The 12,776-nt window shown below is 43.1% G+C and overlaps 1 protein-coding gene across 2 annotated transcripts in view; it reads left to right on the forward strand.

The window, feature by feature from the left end:
* Positions 1-12,776, forward strand: part of LOC144810444 (uncharacterized) — a 538,113-nt gene that overhangs the window by 97,990 nt on the left and 427,347 nt on the right. For both annotated transcript variants that reach the window (XM_078673784.1, XM_078673785.1), the window contains exons 2-3: positions 9,239-9,286; positions 9,558-9,602. The gene's annotated coding sequence lies outside the window, so the exon portion shown is untranslated. The remainder of the gene's footprint in view (positions 1-9,238; positions 9,287-9,557; positions 9,603-12,776) is intronic.

Consider the following 12,776-nt stretch of genomic DNA (forward strand, 5'->3'; position numbering starts at 1 on the left):
TGGGGTGTCTTCCTCTTCCTGCCACCCCCTTGCTTGTTTGTTTTGTGGGAGTCTCTGCCCAGCTGCTTACTTGTGGTAGTTATGGTGCCTGCAGGATCTTCCCTCTCTGGTTGCTCGCTCTCCTCTACTCCTTGTGCTGCCCTCTGCCACGCTCTCCTTCTGCTGTACTTGTTAGCTGCTCCCACGTGGTGCCTCCACAGTGTTCTGTGGAGCAGGTTGTCAGGTGCTGGTGAAATACTAGTTTTTTTTTTTTCCTTTTAGGGTATCCCAGCTCGTCGCCACACTGTAAAGTTAGCCTCTTCTATAAATAAAACGCTGCAGTCCGGTGGATTTTCGAGGCTAATCTTTATTCTAACAGCAGCAGGAGAGCGCCGGGAACGTCTGGAGCTCTCCGTGAATAAAGACGCGAGTCGGCACCTAAAATGGCCACTCATGTGACGTCACCGCGTTGCGTTCAAACACTAGAACGCAACGCTACAAGAACATGTAAAGATGCAGTTGCTGCCTGCCAATTGGGGAAATTCCTGCAATCATGAGCCCGCTATTTGAAATCTATGAGACAGGCAGTTAAACAACTGAATGATAAATGCCTGTAATCAGAAAGGGTTACAAAAGGGGGTGGTGATGGACGGAGCATCTGAACCAATCAAACACTCGCACCCAGTCAAAAGATCTGGGTTTGATCCATCACCGTTCTTTAGCCCACTCTGCCACCCCAGTTCAGACATGGCTATATGCAAAACAGTCTGATCCTGTGCCTCATGGGAACAGTCCAGCCCGAACTGCCAAGCCATGCCTTCCCTGGACCGGAAACAAGTTCCGAGGACCGGTTTCTGGCATTACAGCCGTCTTCAGCCCGGCTTGCTTGAATCCAGTGGCAAAGTGAGCAAGGGACTCACGTCTGAGCATACCCTGCCACACTTATGGCGGCCAAACTGGGGTGGCCGAGTGAGCTAAAGAATGGTGATGGATTAAACCCAGATCAGTTGACTGGGGGTGAGTGTTTGATTTGCTCAAACGTTCCGTCCATCATCCCCTTTTGTATCGCTTTGTTCGCCCCAAGTGTGGCAGGGTATGCTCAGACGTGAGTCCCTTGCTCACTTGGCCACTGGATTCAAGATAGCCTGGCTGATGATTATGAATCCGAAACCGGTCCCAGGATGCTTGTTTCCGGTCCAGGGAAGACATGGCTTGGCAGTTCGGGCTGGACTGTTCCCATGAGGCACAGGGTCAGACTCATTTGCATATAGCCATGTCTGAACTGGGGTGGCCGAGTGAGCTAAAGAATGGTGATGGATTAAACCCAGATCAGTTGACTGGGGGTGAGTGTTTGATTTGCTCAAACGCTCCGAAACATCATCCCCTTTTGTATCGCTTTGTAATCAGAAAGGGGGCAGAGACTATCAAGGCTCGGGCTGCTCATGCATATTGAGAGTATTCATGAATTTATCAATTAATAAAGAGACCATTATTCAGTTATTTGTTCTAGCGACAGCAGAAACTTCCTTCTGCAGTATCTCTCAGCCTCTGCAGTTTTGCGGTGTGGTGCCAAGTGTGACCAATGTGACCAGTGGACAAACTGGTCTAAAGTGAGCTCAATTGTGAGATTTGGTGATGTGCATCCATACCCCAGCGCGGCAGCTCTTAGCAGCTGCTGCAGAGTGTGAGACCAGGACCCCGCGGAAACGGCCCAGCTAGGTTTGGGTGCTGCCTAAGGGGGTGTCAGGTGAGCACCTGCTTAGGTGGTACCTAGCCTTCCTCTAGTTCCTGAAGCCTCTCAGCTGTTCCTCCCACGGATCATCCGCTACTACCCCATACTCCCACCCTCCTGTTAAGCACCGGGATTACACCGAGATTACACTTGATTTCCAGCCGGATTCTATCTTTTAGCCTCAGGCTTCCATGCTAACAGGCTTATAGGCCTACTGTCTTGGGGGCCATTTTTGTAACCATAATATCCTGGAAAAAGAATCACACTATTATCTGAGATTCTCTGAGCAACCATCCCATAAGGAGGACGTCCATCATTAAAAAAGCTATTTTTGGAGCACCTCCTTGAGAAATCGTGGTTTTTGTGTAATTGTGTTGCTAATATAGTAAGACAAAACCTACAATCCATTTTCAAGTCCGTTAGCCAGATTCCAGCAAGAGTCTACTAATTATACCAATTACCAAGGATGCGATCCGGAAAGGTGCGGTGTAAGGCACAACCCCTATGAAAAGGAAGTCTTTCCGCAAAAAGGAAACCACAACTCCAATCGTGCAGGTCTACTGACAATGTTAATCATTCCCCGGTGCCGAGGAATAGAAGTGCATCCTATGACTCTGACCCAGCTTGGACATGGACCTGAGCACGGAGCCTCCCCCAGAAGGTAGTCCAGAAGGTAGCCCAAAGGCTCACCCACTCTAGACCGCACTGTGGGTTTGAGGTCAGGCCAGACTGGTGACAAAGGCAGTGTCAAAGGAGGAAGAAGATTGACGGTTCAGCAAAACCTGTCAAAAATAACAGATTACTTACGGCCAGCAAGCAAATGCGACACCTCAACAGTTAAATAAGAATAAGAACGATCAATGTCATTCAGAAGTGACGGATGCTATATGCCATGTACAAACCTTCTCACCTTCCATTTCAGGATATCCCTCAAATGGGCATCCACCAAGTGAGTCACCTGGGTATGTCCCAGAAGATGCAGTATATACAGATTTAGTCTCGGAAGATGCTATCTCGGAATTTATATCAAAAGGTGAAGAGGATCCCCCCCCTTAATCCCTGAGGAGGGGCCCAATATAATCACACAAGATGTAATAATAGAAAAGGAGTCAATTAAAAGGGCACGGATAGTGACTTCCAGAGAAAATTTCCTGAATCTGTGGTCTGCTATATTGAACTCTATGGAAGCAACAGTACGGGCCCTAACACACCACTCCACCAAAATGGACATCCAGGTGGACTTACTGAACACGATGGCAATATTTGTGTCTGGTATTGATGAAAACTCTAAAAAAAAATAAACGCACTAGTCACAAGGGCCCAATTAAATCATTTAAAGTATTTTAAAGTCTGTTCCTGTAAGGAGGTAGTCGAGAAACTAGTGCAACTTCGGATATCAGGCAAGCAATATTGGGTGAAGTCAAAAACAACATTGACCCCAAGTTTCAGACTGGTATAATATTGAAAGAAGAACCACAGAGTCCAAAGAATGAAACTGCATGTAGGGAAGTGGTTCCCATTGAGAGCTCAGTAGAGGAAGAATTTGTGGATATTGAGGAGGCTAATTTCGAAATTCCGCCCAGGGTCCTCCACAAATCATTTGAGGATGGTAGTATATAAACTAATATGCTTGACCTACCACGACAAAATAAAAGGGAAAGGAAACGTGCATAAAAAAGAAGGAACAAAATCCGGTCGGGAAACTTAGAGTTCTTATCCCGCCCAAATTCCACAACCGGAAGATCTGGATCGTTTAGGGAATGTCCAAAAGGACCAGGAGCTATATGGTTCCACTGCGGCCCCAACTCACAATGGTGTTCACTACAAGGTAGTACCTTCTAAAAATCAAAGGGCATCTCACACTACACCCAGTGGCCCCTTACTGTTATGCAGCCCCCAATTAGAGGGAGAACCTGGAGTGCACCAAACTGGCAGCGAGGTCAAAATATCATCCAGGGGGAATCCTCAAGCAAAATAATGCATGGAAGAAAAATCCCTGACACATCCCTCAAGTGAACAGCCTCTCCTGGAACCTCAGTTGCAGGTGGCAACTGATGGCAATTATCTGATTTTAAAAGGCAGCGTTGGTCCCAATGAATCTCTCGGTTTAACCACTCTGGTCAGATGCTGCTGTGGATCCCAGAGCCTAAATCAAGGGGCTCGCAAGACACCTTAAATCACTCTAACATCCTAAAACTGCTTCCAGTCTTCCTGGCTCATGTAAAGTCTGATGACCTCTTTTCAATTAAGTTCCTGCCAGTTTACGGACCCCACTCTAGTCACCTTCTCATCACCTGTGCTTCCGGCTGCGATTTTGGAAAAGAAAATGCATCTAAAAGCCTGGGACATCGAAGTAACTTCCTATCATGGGGATAGATATCCCCACGTGCTCTTTGCAGGACCATCACTACATGAACCAATGGCTCTCAGCGTGTCCGTTCTAAGAGGAGCCGGTGGAAGGACCCCTTCTGCAGGCCATCATAAATTGGGTTTAGACTTTACAAAAATGTCTATCAAAGTAATAAATTAAATAGCTGTCGACCGGGCACGAAGACTGGAAACAACAAATGAGGAACAATTCTTTTCGGGTTGGTTACCGCAGGTTTTGTCCCGACCTAGGAACACTCAAGATGGAGACGAGGGAAGACCCTCAATAAAGGTTCCGGGACGCCTGGAAGTCTGTTCTTGGAACATCAATGGTCTACAGCAAAAACCTTTCGGACCCAGAATTCATAGGATTTTTGAGATCCTTTGATATCGTAATGTTCCAAGAAACCTGGGCGCAGACTTCTATACCTCTCATCGGCTACAAAGAACACATGAAACCAGCAGAAAGAAACAGCTCCTATGGAAGGGCAAAAGGGGGCTTTCCAATTTATATAAACAGTAATATAACATGTGAAACGATGGAAGTGTTATGGATGATACAAATATGTAAGTATTAAAGCTGAAAGGCTGGGCTAATAATTTTAAAGGACCAATCATTGTTGTACATCTATACATCAATCCAAAGCAAAAAGCAGCATCTTCCAGGAGAATAGCAGCTCACTTATCCCAGTTAAAAGATGACCATAACAAGGCACATTGGCTACTTTCCGGTGACTTTAATCTTAACCTCTTTCACTGCCCTACAGAGGCACATATGGAAGCAGTGGGCCTCCTACCAGAGCAAGCAATACCATCAATTTTACGGAAGAACAACTTGGGATCATTATTCATAAAAGTCTGTGAACTACTGGGTCTGCTGGCTCTAAATGGCCGAAAACCATCTGACATTCCACCCATCTGGTCAAGGGTCTGTGGTAACATGGTTTCAATTATAGATAATACCCTCGTTTCTATCCCACTTTACCATCGGGTTCTCAACTATAGTATATGCCATTGTGTGGAAAATGATCACAACCCTCAGGTTATCAGGGTGAATGCATCCCTGCGCAAACTTGAGATATTTTGTATGCTGTCTGGAGAAACACATTCAGAAAACCTGAAACAGAGCTCCAGTTCCATAAACTCATTAGCAGAGGATGCAGTCTCTTGTCTACAGGACTTAGCGCTATCAGAGCTCAACCCAATTATGTTATGTGAGACTCTTGCTAATAATATGACCAAAATCCACAGTGAGAGGAGCCACAAAAAGGGAATTCGACTTGATGAAGGTAAATCGTCAAGTATGCCCATCCACATTCGGATCATTAGAAAGGAATCAGGCAGACTTTTCAGACAATCATGTCAACATACAGGAAACCTAGATCAACTACAACTCCGTAAAGAAACACGTTGGCTAAAAAAAAATAGATCTGGAGGCATAAACTTGCAAAACAAGAAACATTATGGTCTCAGTTACGATATGCCTCTAAAACGCATGAAAAGATTCTGGCAGATAATTAATAGGAACAAAAAAGGCCCAGCATCTGCAAACCAGGCTAATATCAGTGAAACAGAATGGGTAGATTACCTAAAGTCACACTTCAAAAGCGGTTTGACCCCCTCAGTTTGTACATATTGTCCTAATAAAATCTCTGTGGCACAACGGAAAATTACAGCAACCAATGTAGAGAAGGTCATTAAAAAGTCCCGGTCCGACTGTGCCCCGGCCCAAATGGGCTACCACTGGCATTATTTAAGCATCTTTCTTCACAATGGGCGGTCTTTCTAGCGTTCCCGCTTAATTTCATTTTGGAAAACGTTATCCCCAACACCTGAAGGTGCTCTATACTTCATCCCATTTTAAAAAAAGGTTTGGCATATCCACCTAGCAATTATAGGTTAATAGCATTGATGGATGTTGAGTTAAAATATTTTTCAACATTGCTACTCCATGATCTGGAATCCTGGTTGCACGACAATGAAAGAATGCCTCTAAATCAAACTGGCTTCCAAAAGGGGCCAGGGTACTTTAACCAATCTTATGGCCCTGAGCCTAATCTGGAACAGAGCAAAAGCAACTAGAACACCCCTTTTTCTGTGCTTTGTAGACTTCAAAGCAGCTTTTGACGGTGTCCCCCTGGGACCAATTATGGGCCAAGCTTCAGCAATGGGGTATCCCACTGAACACCCTACAAGCAATTAGAGTGGTGTATTCGGACACCTGAGTCAAGATTAAAATTGGAAATGGCTCGTGCGTATCAAAGAAGGTGCAAACCACCCTAGGCGTAAAACAGGGTTGTGACCTAGCCCCGTTTCTCTTTAATTTATTTTTGGTGGACCTCTCCACTGAGCTAGACGAACAGAAGGCTCATGCTCCGACTGTTGGAGGACAACAAATGTCACACATCCTCTACGCTGACGATCTGTTGCTGTTCAGCAATACTCGAATAGGACTTCAAGGGTTGCTTAACACTCTTGGAGCATACACCAAAAATAATGGCCTGGAAATAAATTTTTTGAAAACAAGCGTGATGGTGTGCAATCGTCCTTCTAAGATTAATCAAATATGGTGCGTCAAAGGAAACAAAATTGAAGAGGTCAAACTCTATTTATACCTAGGAGTGAAAATAGATGTAAATGGCTACTTTGTTTCCCAGAAGAAGGCGATAAGGTCGAAAGCACAGACCCGTAATTATGGCTTTTTGTCACTGGCTAGATCTATCCAAGGCCACAATCTAAAGCACATGGGTTCAGTTATTAAAGCCAAACTGTTGCCAACTCTTGCTTACGGAACTGAGATTATGCTGGGCGAGGATGCTCTTCTGTTAGAACAACTAATGATAAGAGCATATAAGCAAATCTTTAAGCTCCCCAAGTCTGCCTCTCCTGCGCAAACCCGACTTGAATTCCTGCTTACAAAACAGACGCTTGCTAGACATGCAACATTTGTAAAGCTTTGTCATAACTTGTGAGCAGCAGCGGAAAACACCCTGGCTAATCTAGTCTGGACTGAAATTAATTTGCAACGGGGAAATGGTGCTCACAAGAAATACTTAGAAAACCGCATTAGGACGCTTGAACCAGGTGACCTTTGGTCCTCTAATATCTCTGGGCAAATCTTTAAGAATCTAGTATATAAATCAATTAAACTTCAAAGTTGCGTGGCAGACAAAAAAATCCTATCTAGATGTCATTGGTGGCTGGTGTTGAAATCGTACTCCACCCTAAGAGAATCAGCCCTGTTAGCCGCTCCCATTCCACTGGAAGATAACATAGCCATTTCTAGCCCAAAGATTCTGAGAAATATCCATGCTTGACCTTATGCCAAAATGTAGGATGTCCGGTCTAGGCAAAGATCTGTCCTGTTGTTTATGCCACCAGGGGAATGAAGCACTGCTTCATATTGTTTGTGTTTGTCCTGTTTTGATGGCTCAACGAAGATTTATTTTAAGGCGGGAGTTCCTTGAAAGGGGAATTAGGTCACGCAGGCCTGCACTGATGGAGTCTATGGACCCAAACAACATCATGCTGAACATTAGACTGACTCAGTTATTTAACATATTTAAGAAAATGATCAGCTAACAGGTTATGCAATGTGGATTTTGGAGGGGGTCCATGAATGTAACTTTAAAACGCTATAACTCATAAAATGTTAACTTATCATATACAGATAACTGTTAAGGACGGGCTTCTAGGGATTGCACTAATTAGCTACTCCCTATCCCGTTCGGTTCAGATAATTACTTTGTCTATTTTTGTACCGTTTAATGAGGGGAAGTCTTGCACAAATGCACTTTAACTGCAGAGACTGATACTCCACCAGACCCTGTATTTATATATGCCTCGGCCCTGCTTATATGCACTTTGATTTCATAGTTCAATTTATTTACGGGACTTTTTTTTAGCTATCTGCATGGCAAGCTTGTGTTTTTAGATATTGGGTTAAAGATTCGCCCCTGTTTAGTTACTTTTATGCAATGTAGCTTAGTGCTTGGTATTCCGATTACAATACCTAGGATGGAAAGTTGAAGAAAGCAAAGGGCCTGTAGTGTGAGAATTGGTGGCTGTATTAATTGTATGACAAGTCGCCATTTGATCCATTTTTGTAAGTATTTTTTAAAATTGTGTGATTTTGTTTATGGCTTTAATTGACTAATAAACAGTTGTATTTCTTTAAAAAAAAGTTATTAGTTCTGCACTTCGTATTAGAATGACATAAATGTTTAGATTTTTTTTCCTGAGTTTTAGGCGCAAGTATTGGACATTTTATTGAAAATCATGCATATTATTGGATTTCCTTGAGTATTGCCTAGTGTTTTGAAATGAGGGATAGTAATCTATCCTAAAGGTGAGCACAAATTAACCCTATCCAACCTACAGAGCTGATGGAATTGTGCATCGTGCCTATGCACTCAGCCACTTTTGAAATACCTGTGTCTTAAACAATTATTATAACCTGTGTTACTGATTATGCATCTGCCAAGTTATTAGCTTCTAAAATGATTTTAAAATTTATATGTATATATGGAAATTCGATAATTCGCTGTTTTTGAAGTTTTTACTTTTTTTGGTAGGAGTTTTAACTAACTGATACAAATAAAGATTACTTACTTCCTTATGTACCTGTGAAGTATCCTCTGATAGAACGAACCTCTAACATTTACCTTGGGTTAGATTACAGAAAATAATTCTTTACTGGTTACTGACCAGTGTGCTGTGAATCTCTTGGGACGGGACTTATTGAGTAAACTAAATTGTATCATGAAGTGTAAACCTGATGGGGTGTTCCTTGAATGCAGGTAGATGTATTCTATGATAACCCATATGTTCCCAATGTCCTGTGAAGAAAGGTTTTTGGACCAATTACCTATGGAACTAAGAAATGATCTTAACCCTGGCGTTACAGCAAAAGGAAAGAACTCTGGGAAGAAAGTTCGAAGTATACCCTCTACAAATAATACTATATATTTTTTTTTAAATTGGTTCCTTTTGGGTCTTCGCGGTTGTAGAAGAGTCGCCTCTTAGATTTGTCTTGGGTGGACAATCATTCAAAGTTTCACAGAACAAAATATTTTCTTCAGTCATTCCAATAGACATGCACCTTAGGTGAAGTCTTTGAACGTCAGAGAGTCTATAAGTTTTGTTTTGTTTTTTCCCCAGGATCACCACTGGATAAAGGAGTGACTCATTATAGAAGAATAAGGACAAGTAAATAGAGTTTGTTTTTACTCTTTACTTTAAAGCCTTCAGCATTGCTTTTGGCTATTTTCTCTTTCATCTCTTTGTATGAAAACTCTTGTTTTCGTTCTCCATTTTCTTATTTCCTTGGTATTATTTTAAGCATTTAGCACTAGATCACTTCTGGCTTTAAATCCAAAAAGGGAAGAAACTGAAGTCTTTCTTAATTGTTTGTTTCTTCGTGTTTTTTCTTTTTTTCTTGTCCTTTCTCTGTTTTAATTTTTTCCTTTTTTTTCCCCAGGACTTCAGACGCCAGGAGGAGACGATGGCAATCAGAGACCCTCTGGTAAGTCTTGACAAATACTGAAGGCCACAACAGATTAAAGAGATTACCACAGTGTAAAATATTCGAAGAAGGGGGAAGAGCAATTAAAACCAGTGTTAAAGGAGCTACTACAGAAACGGCATTCAGGCTTTGATAAATCATAAAACGTGTACCAGACCTGCCGGTCTAGTTACCCTGAATAATATGCTTGACCTAATCGTAATGCGCTTGACCCATGAACTGGTCTTCAAATTTTGGGATTTTAGGCAAATATTTTATTTCAGTCACCTTTTTCTTCATAATGCCAGCCTCTTCAAATATGTGAGTGCAGCTGGTCTGCTGTAAAAAACCTCTTTTTATTTTGACTAAACCTCACACCTTCCTATATCTTACAATTGAGACTATTCTGGAATATAGAATTGCACAAACCAACATTTTAAATGTTTTACATAATCAGGTTAAAGACATTCTGCTGAGGCCCCATACAGTTCGTGGTCCCAAAAATACATCCCGGAGACTGGATATACACTAATAACTTTGCTCAGAGAAACTGTATACAACAACAGTGGGAAGAGCCGTTTCAAGCCCTCCTGACTACAGTCACTCCTGTTAAGTGCACGGTCATTCAAGGTGGATACATACCAGTCATGTAAAGAAGACGGTTAACCCTCAATACGAGCTGGAGGATCCAGCACTGCATCGAGAACAAACATTTGTTCCACCACTCCACTCAGTGCAGGCCACCAGGCCCCGGTATAGCCTGTGACCATGAGTTCATTGTTAGACCCAGCCAAAGTCTCGACAAATTGAATCTATTTCCTGGATGCCTAAGTGCTAGTACCCTCTAAAGCACTATGTTACTGAATTTGCCAAAGACAATTGGACAAATAAAAACAATGCCTAGCATTGTTATTCAAATGCACATCATATCATTTGGACAGGTGTGGATTCCAAGAGGAGGTTCAGCTGAAAAGAGTTGAACTTGCAGGACCTCTTGGATGTTCATGTGTTGGACAGGAACGCTAATAATGGACAGTATTGGTATCGTGAATGAGTATGGAAGACGCTGACTATGCACCACTTAGATAATGCATGTTGGCAAATTATTGAATGTGTCCATGAACATGACGGAAGTTGCAGGTAGCTATGTTTGTTCACACATGCCCCACTGTTCTGTCCACCCTTTCTCATTGACCCCACAACCACTAACTTGAGAAGAAGTTAGCTGCATACTATTGGCCTAAATATAAGACCAGGCACATTAGTTGGACCGAGGACAGATGTGAGGATTGTAGAGAAAGAATAATTTCATTTAATGCTACTGAAAATCGAGAGGAGTATGAGCAGGATATGGCAAACGGCGACATTGGGACCAACACTTACTATCAGGACATGTAACTTCCTTTTTGATCAGGACATGTAACGTCCTTTTTGCTTGCTCTAAGGAAGGTCGATAGGCAAAAAAGAACAGCCTCATCCCGTTGGTAGTTCAAAAGGTGAATAGGAAAGTGCCCTGTAGCCTTTTTGCCCCACATAGAATCAACTCTATATGGTTGGGATAAAACACATGGACAAAGTGTTTTACATTTCCAATTCATCAGCTACAAGAAGAAAACCTGTTTAAGCTACACAACGTTACTGTCCTCACAAACCAATGCCGTAAGCGCATGTTGGTGAAACCCTCCACCTAAGCGCCTGGTAGGAAAGATATGGGGGCCATTAAGGGCCATTAGTGCATTGGTGGCACAAATGCCTACATCTACTTACTTATCAAATGGTCGGGGGTTTCTGTTTGGCCAACCTGACAAGTCCTTCATGAATCTGTCAAAAACACTTACTCATTCTAGCACCACATCCGGAAAGAAAACCTACATAAAGACCCTGGTTCTTGCACTAGCATGCCAGCAGCAGAACAAGCATTTACAATGCAATGGTCTAGCCTAAGTTAGAGCTATTGGCATTGCAAATGTCATTTTTTTCAATTTTTTTTTAAAACCGATAAATATATGGTGTTGTCATTTACAATGGCAATAGGTAAGCATTAGAGAGTAGTAGAGAGAATTAGCAGTGATTAATAGTTAGTAGAGACTGACTAGTTGATTAATAGAGAGTATACTTCTATAGAGTAGAGTAGGAGTGAGTTGTAGGCAATAGTAGTTAGTGAGTAGTGTAGATTAGTGGAGAGTAGTATTGAGTGAGTAGTAGTTAGTGTTGTAAAACCTAGGGTCGGGGACAATCGATATTTGCCCGGCGGTATTGCCTCTGTAACCCACGAATTATTAATCAATGAAGAGGCAGGCGCTGGAGACTGGAAAGCAGGAAACAAGGTTTTATTCTCTCCGGAGGAGAACACAACAAAACAGACAGCAGGTATCGTCATGAGGTGCTCTAACCTCCCCTCCGAGGCCTGGCCCCTTATATACAGGTTTCATGGCTTTTATTACAGTTTACATATTCATGGCAATGCTTTGATGTACGGAAAGACATTCCCGGGATCTCCCCTACGGGCCCGTTCCCACACACATTTTCAGTAGAAGTCCCCACCCCGGTCACAACAGGTGATGGTTATCGCGCAGCTGGATATTCCACCGATTCATGGAATGTGGGAGGTTCGATTGGATCTCGAGGGGTGGGGGCTTTGATCAACTCGGGGGTCCTTTGATGAGGGAAGCTTCCTACTGTACGGAGAGGGGCGAGGAATAGTATCGGCAGAGCTAGGTGTTGGCCTGGGAGCAAAGAAGACAAACGGGCACAGGAAAAGGGGGTTTTTGTATCAAAGGACTATAAAAAGAATGAAGGGAGGGGTCGCGCTGGGAACAGGATGGGGCTTTGAGGCAGAGCTGCTCTGAAGAGGGGTTTATGACTCAAAAGCATGTGCGAGCGAGGGGGGGGGTTGGTCAGCGTGCAGGCTTGGTGAGGGCGAAGGGCTATGTCGGGGGCCAGTGGCATGCAAAAGGGATGGTCCTGATCGAGGCACCTAAAATGGCGGGCGCGCACGACAAAAGTGTGGCATCAGGGGAAAAGGCAAGATGGCGCAGATAATGTTCACCAAACCGTACTAATTTTCCACAGTCCTCCCTTTAACATATTCAAGACATCTTGCTGATCTATTTCCTATTCAAGTCTATTATGGTGGGCATAAGAAAAAGCAGTAGGAACCCAGGTGAAGGAGTCGTAAACATTACAGTTAAGATC

This window comes from Lissotriton helveticus, chromosome 1_1, assembly GCF_964261635.1.
Source record: "Lissotriton helveticus chromosome 1_1, aLisHel1.1, whole genome shotgun sequence".
NCBI lineage: Eukaryota > Metazoa > Chordata > Amphibia > Caudata > Salamandridae > Lissotriton > Lissotriton helveticus.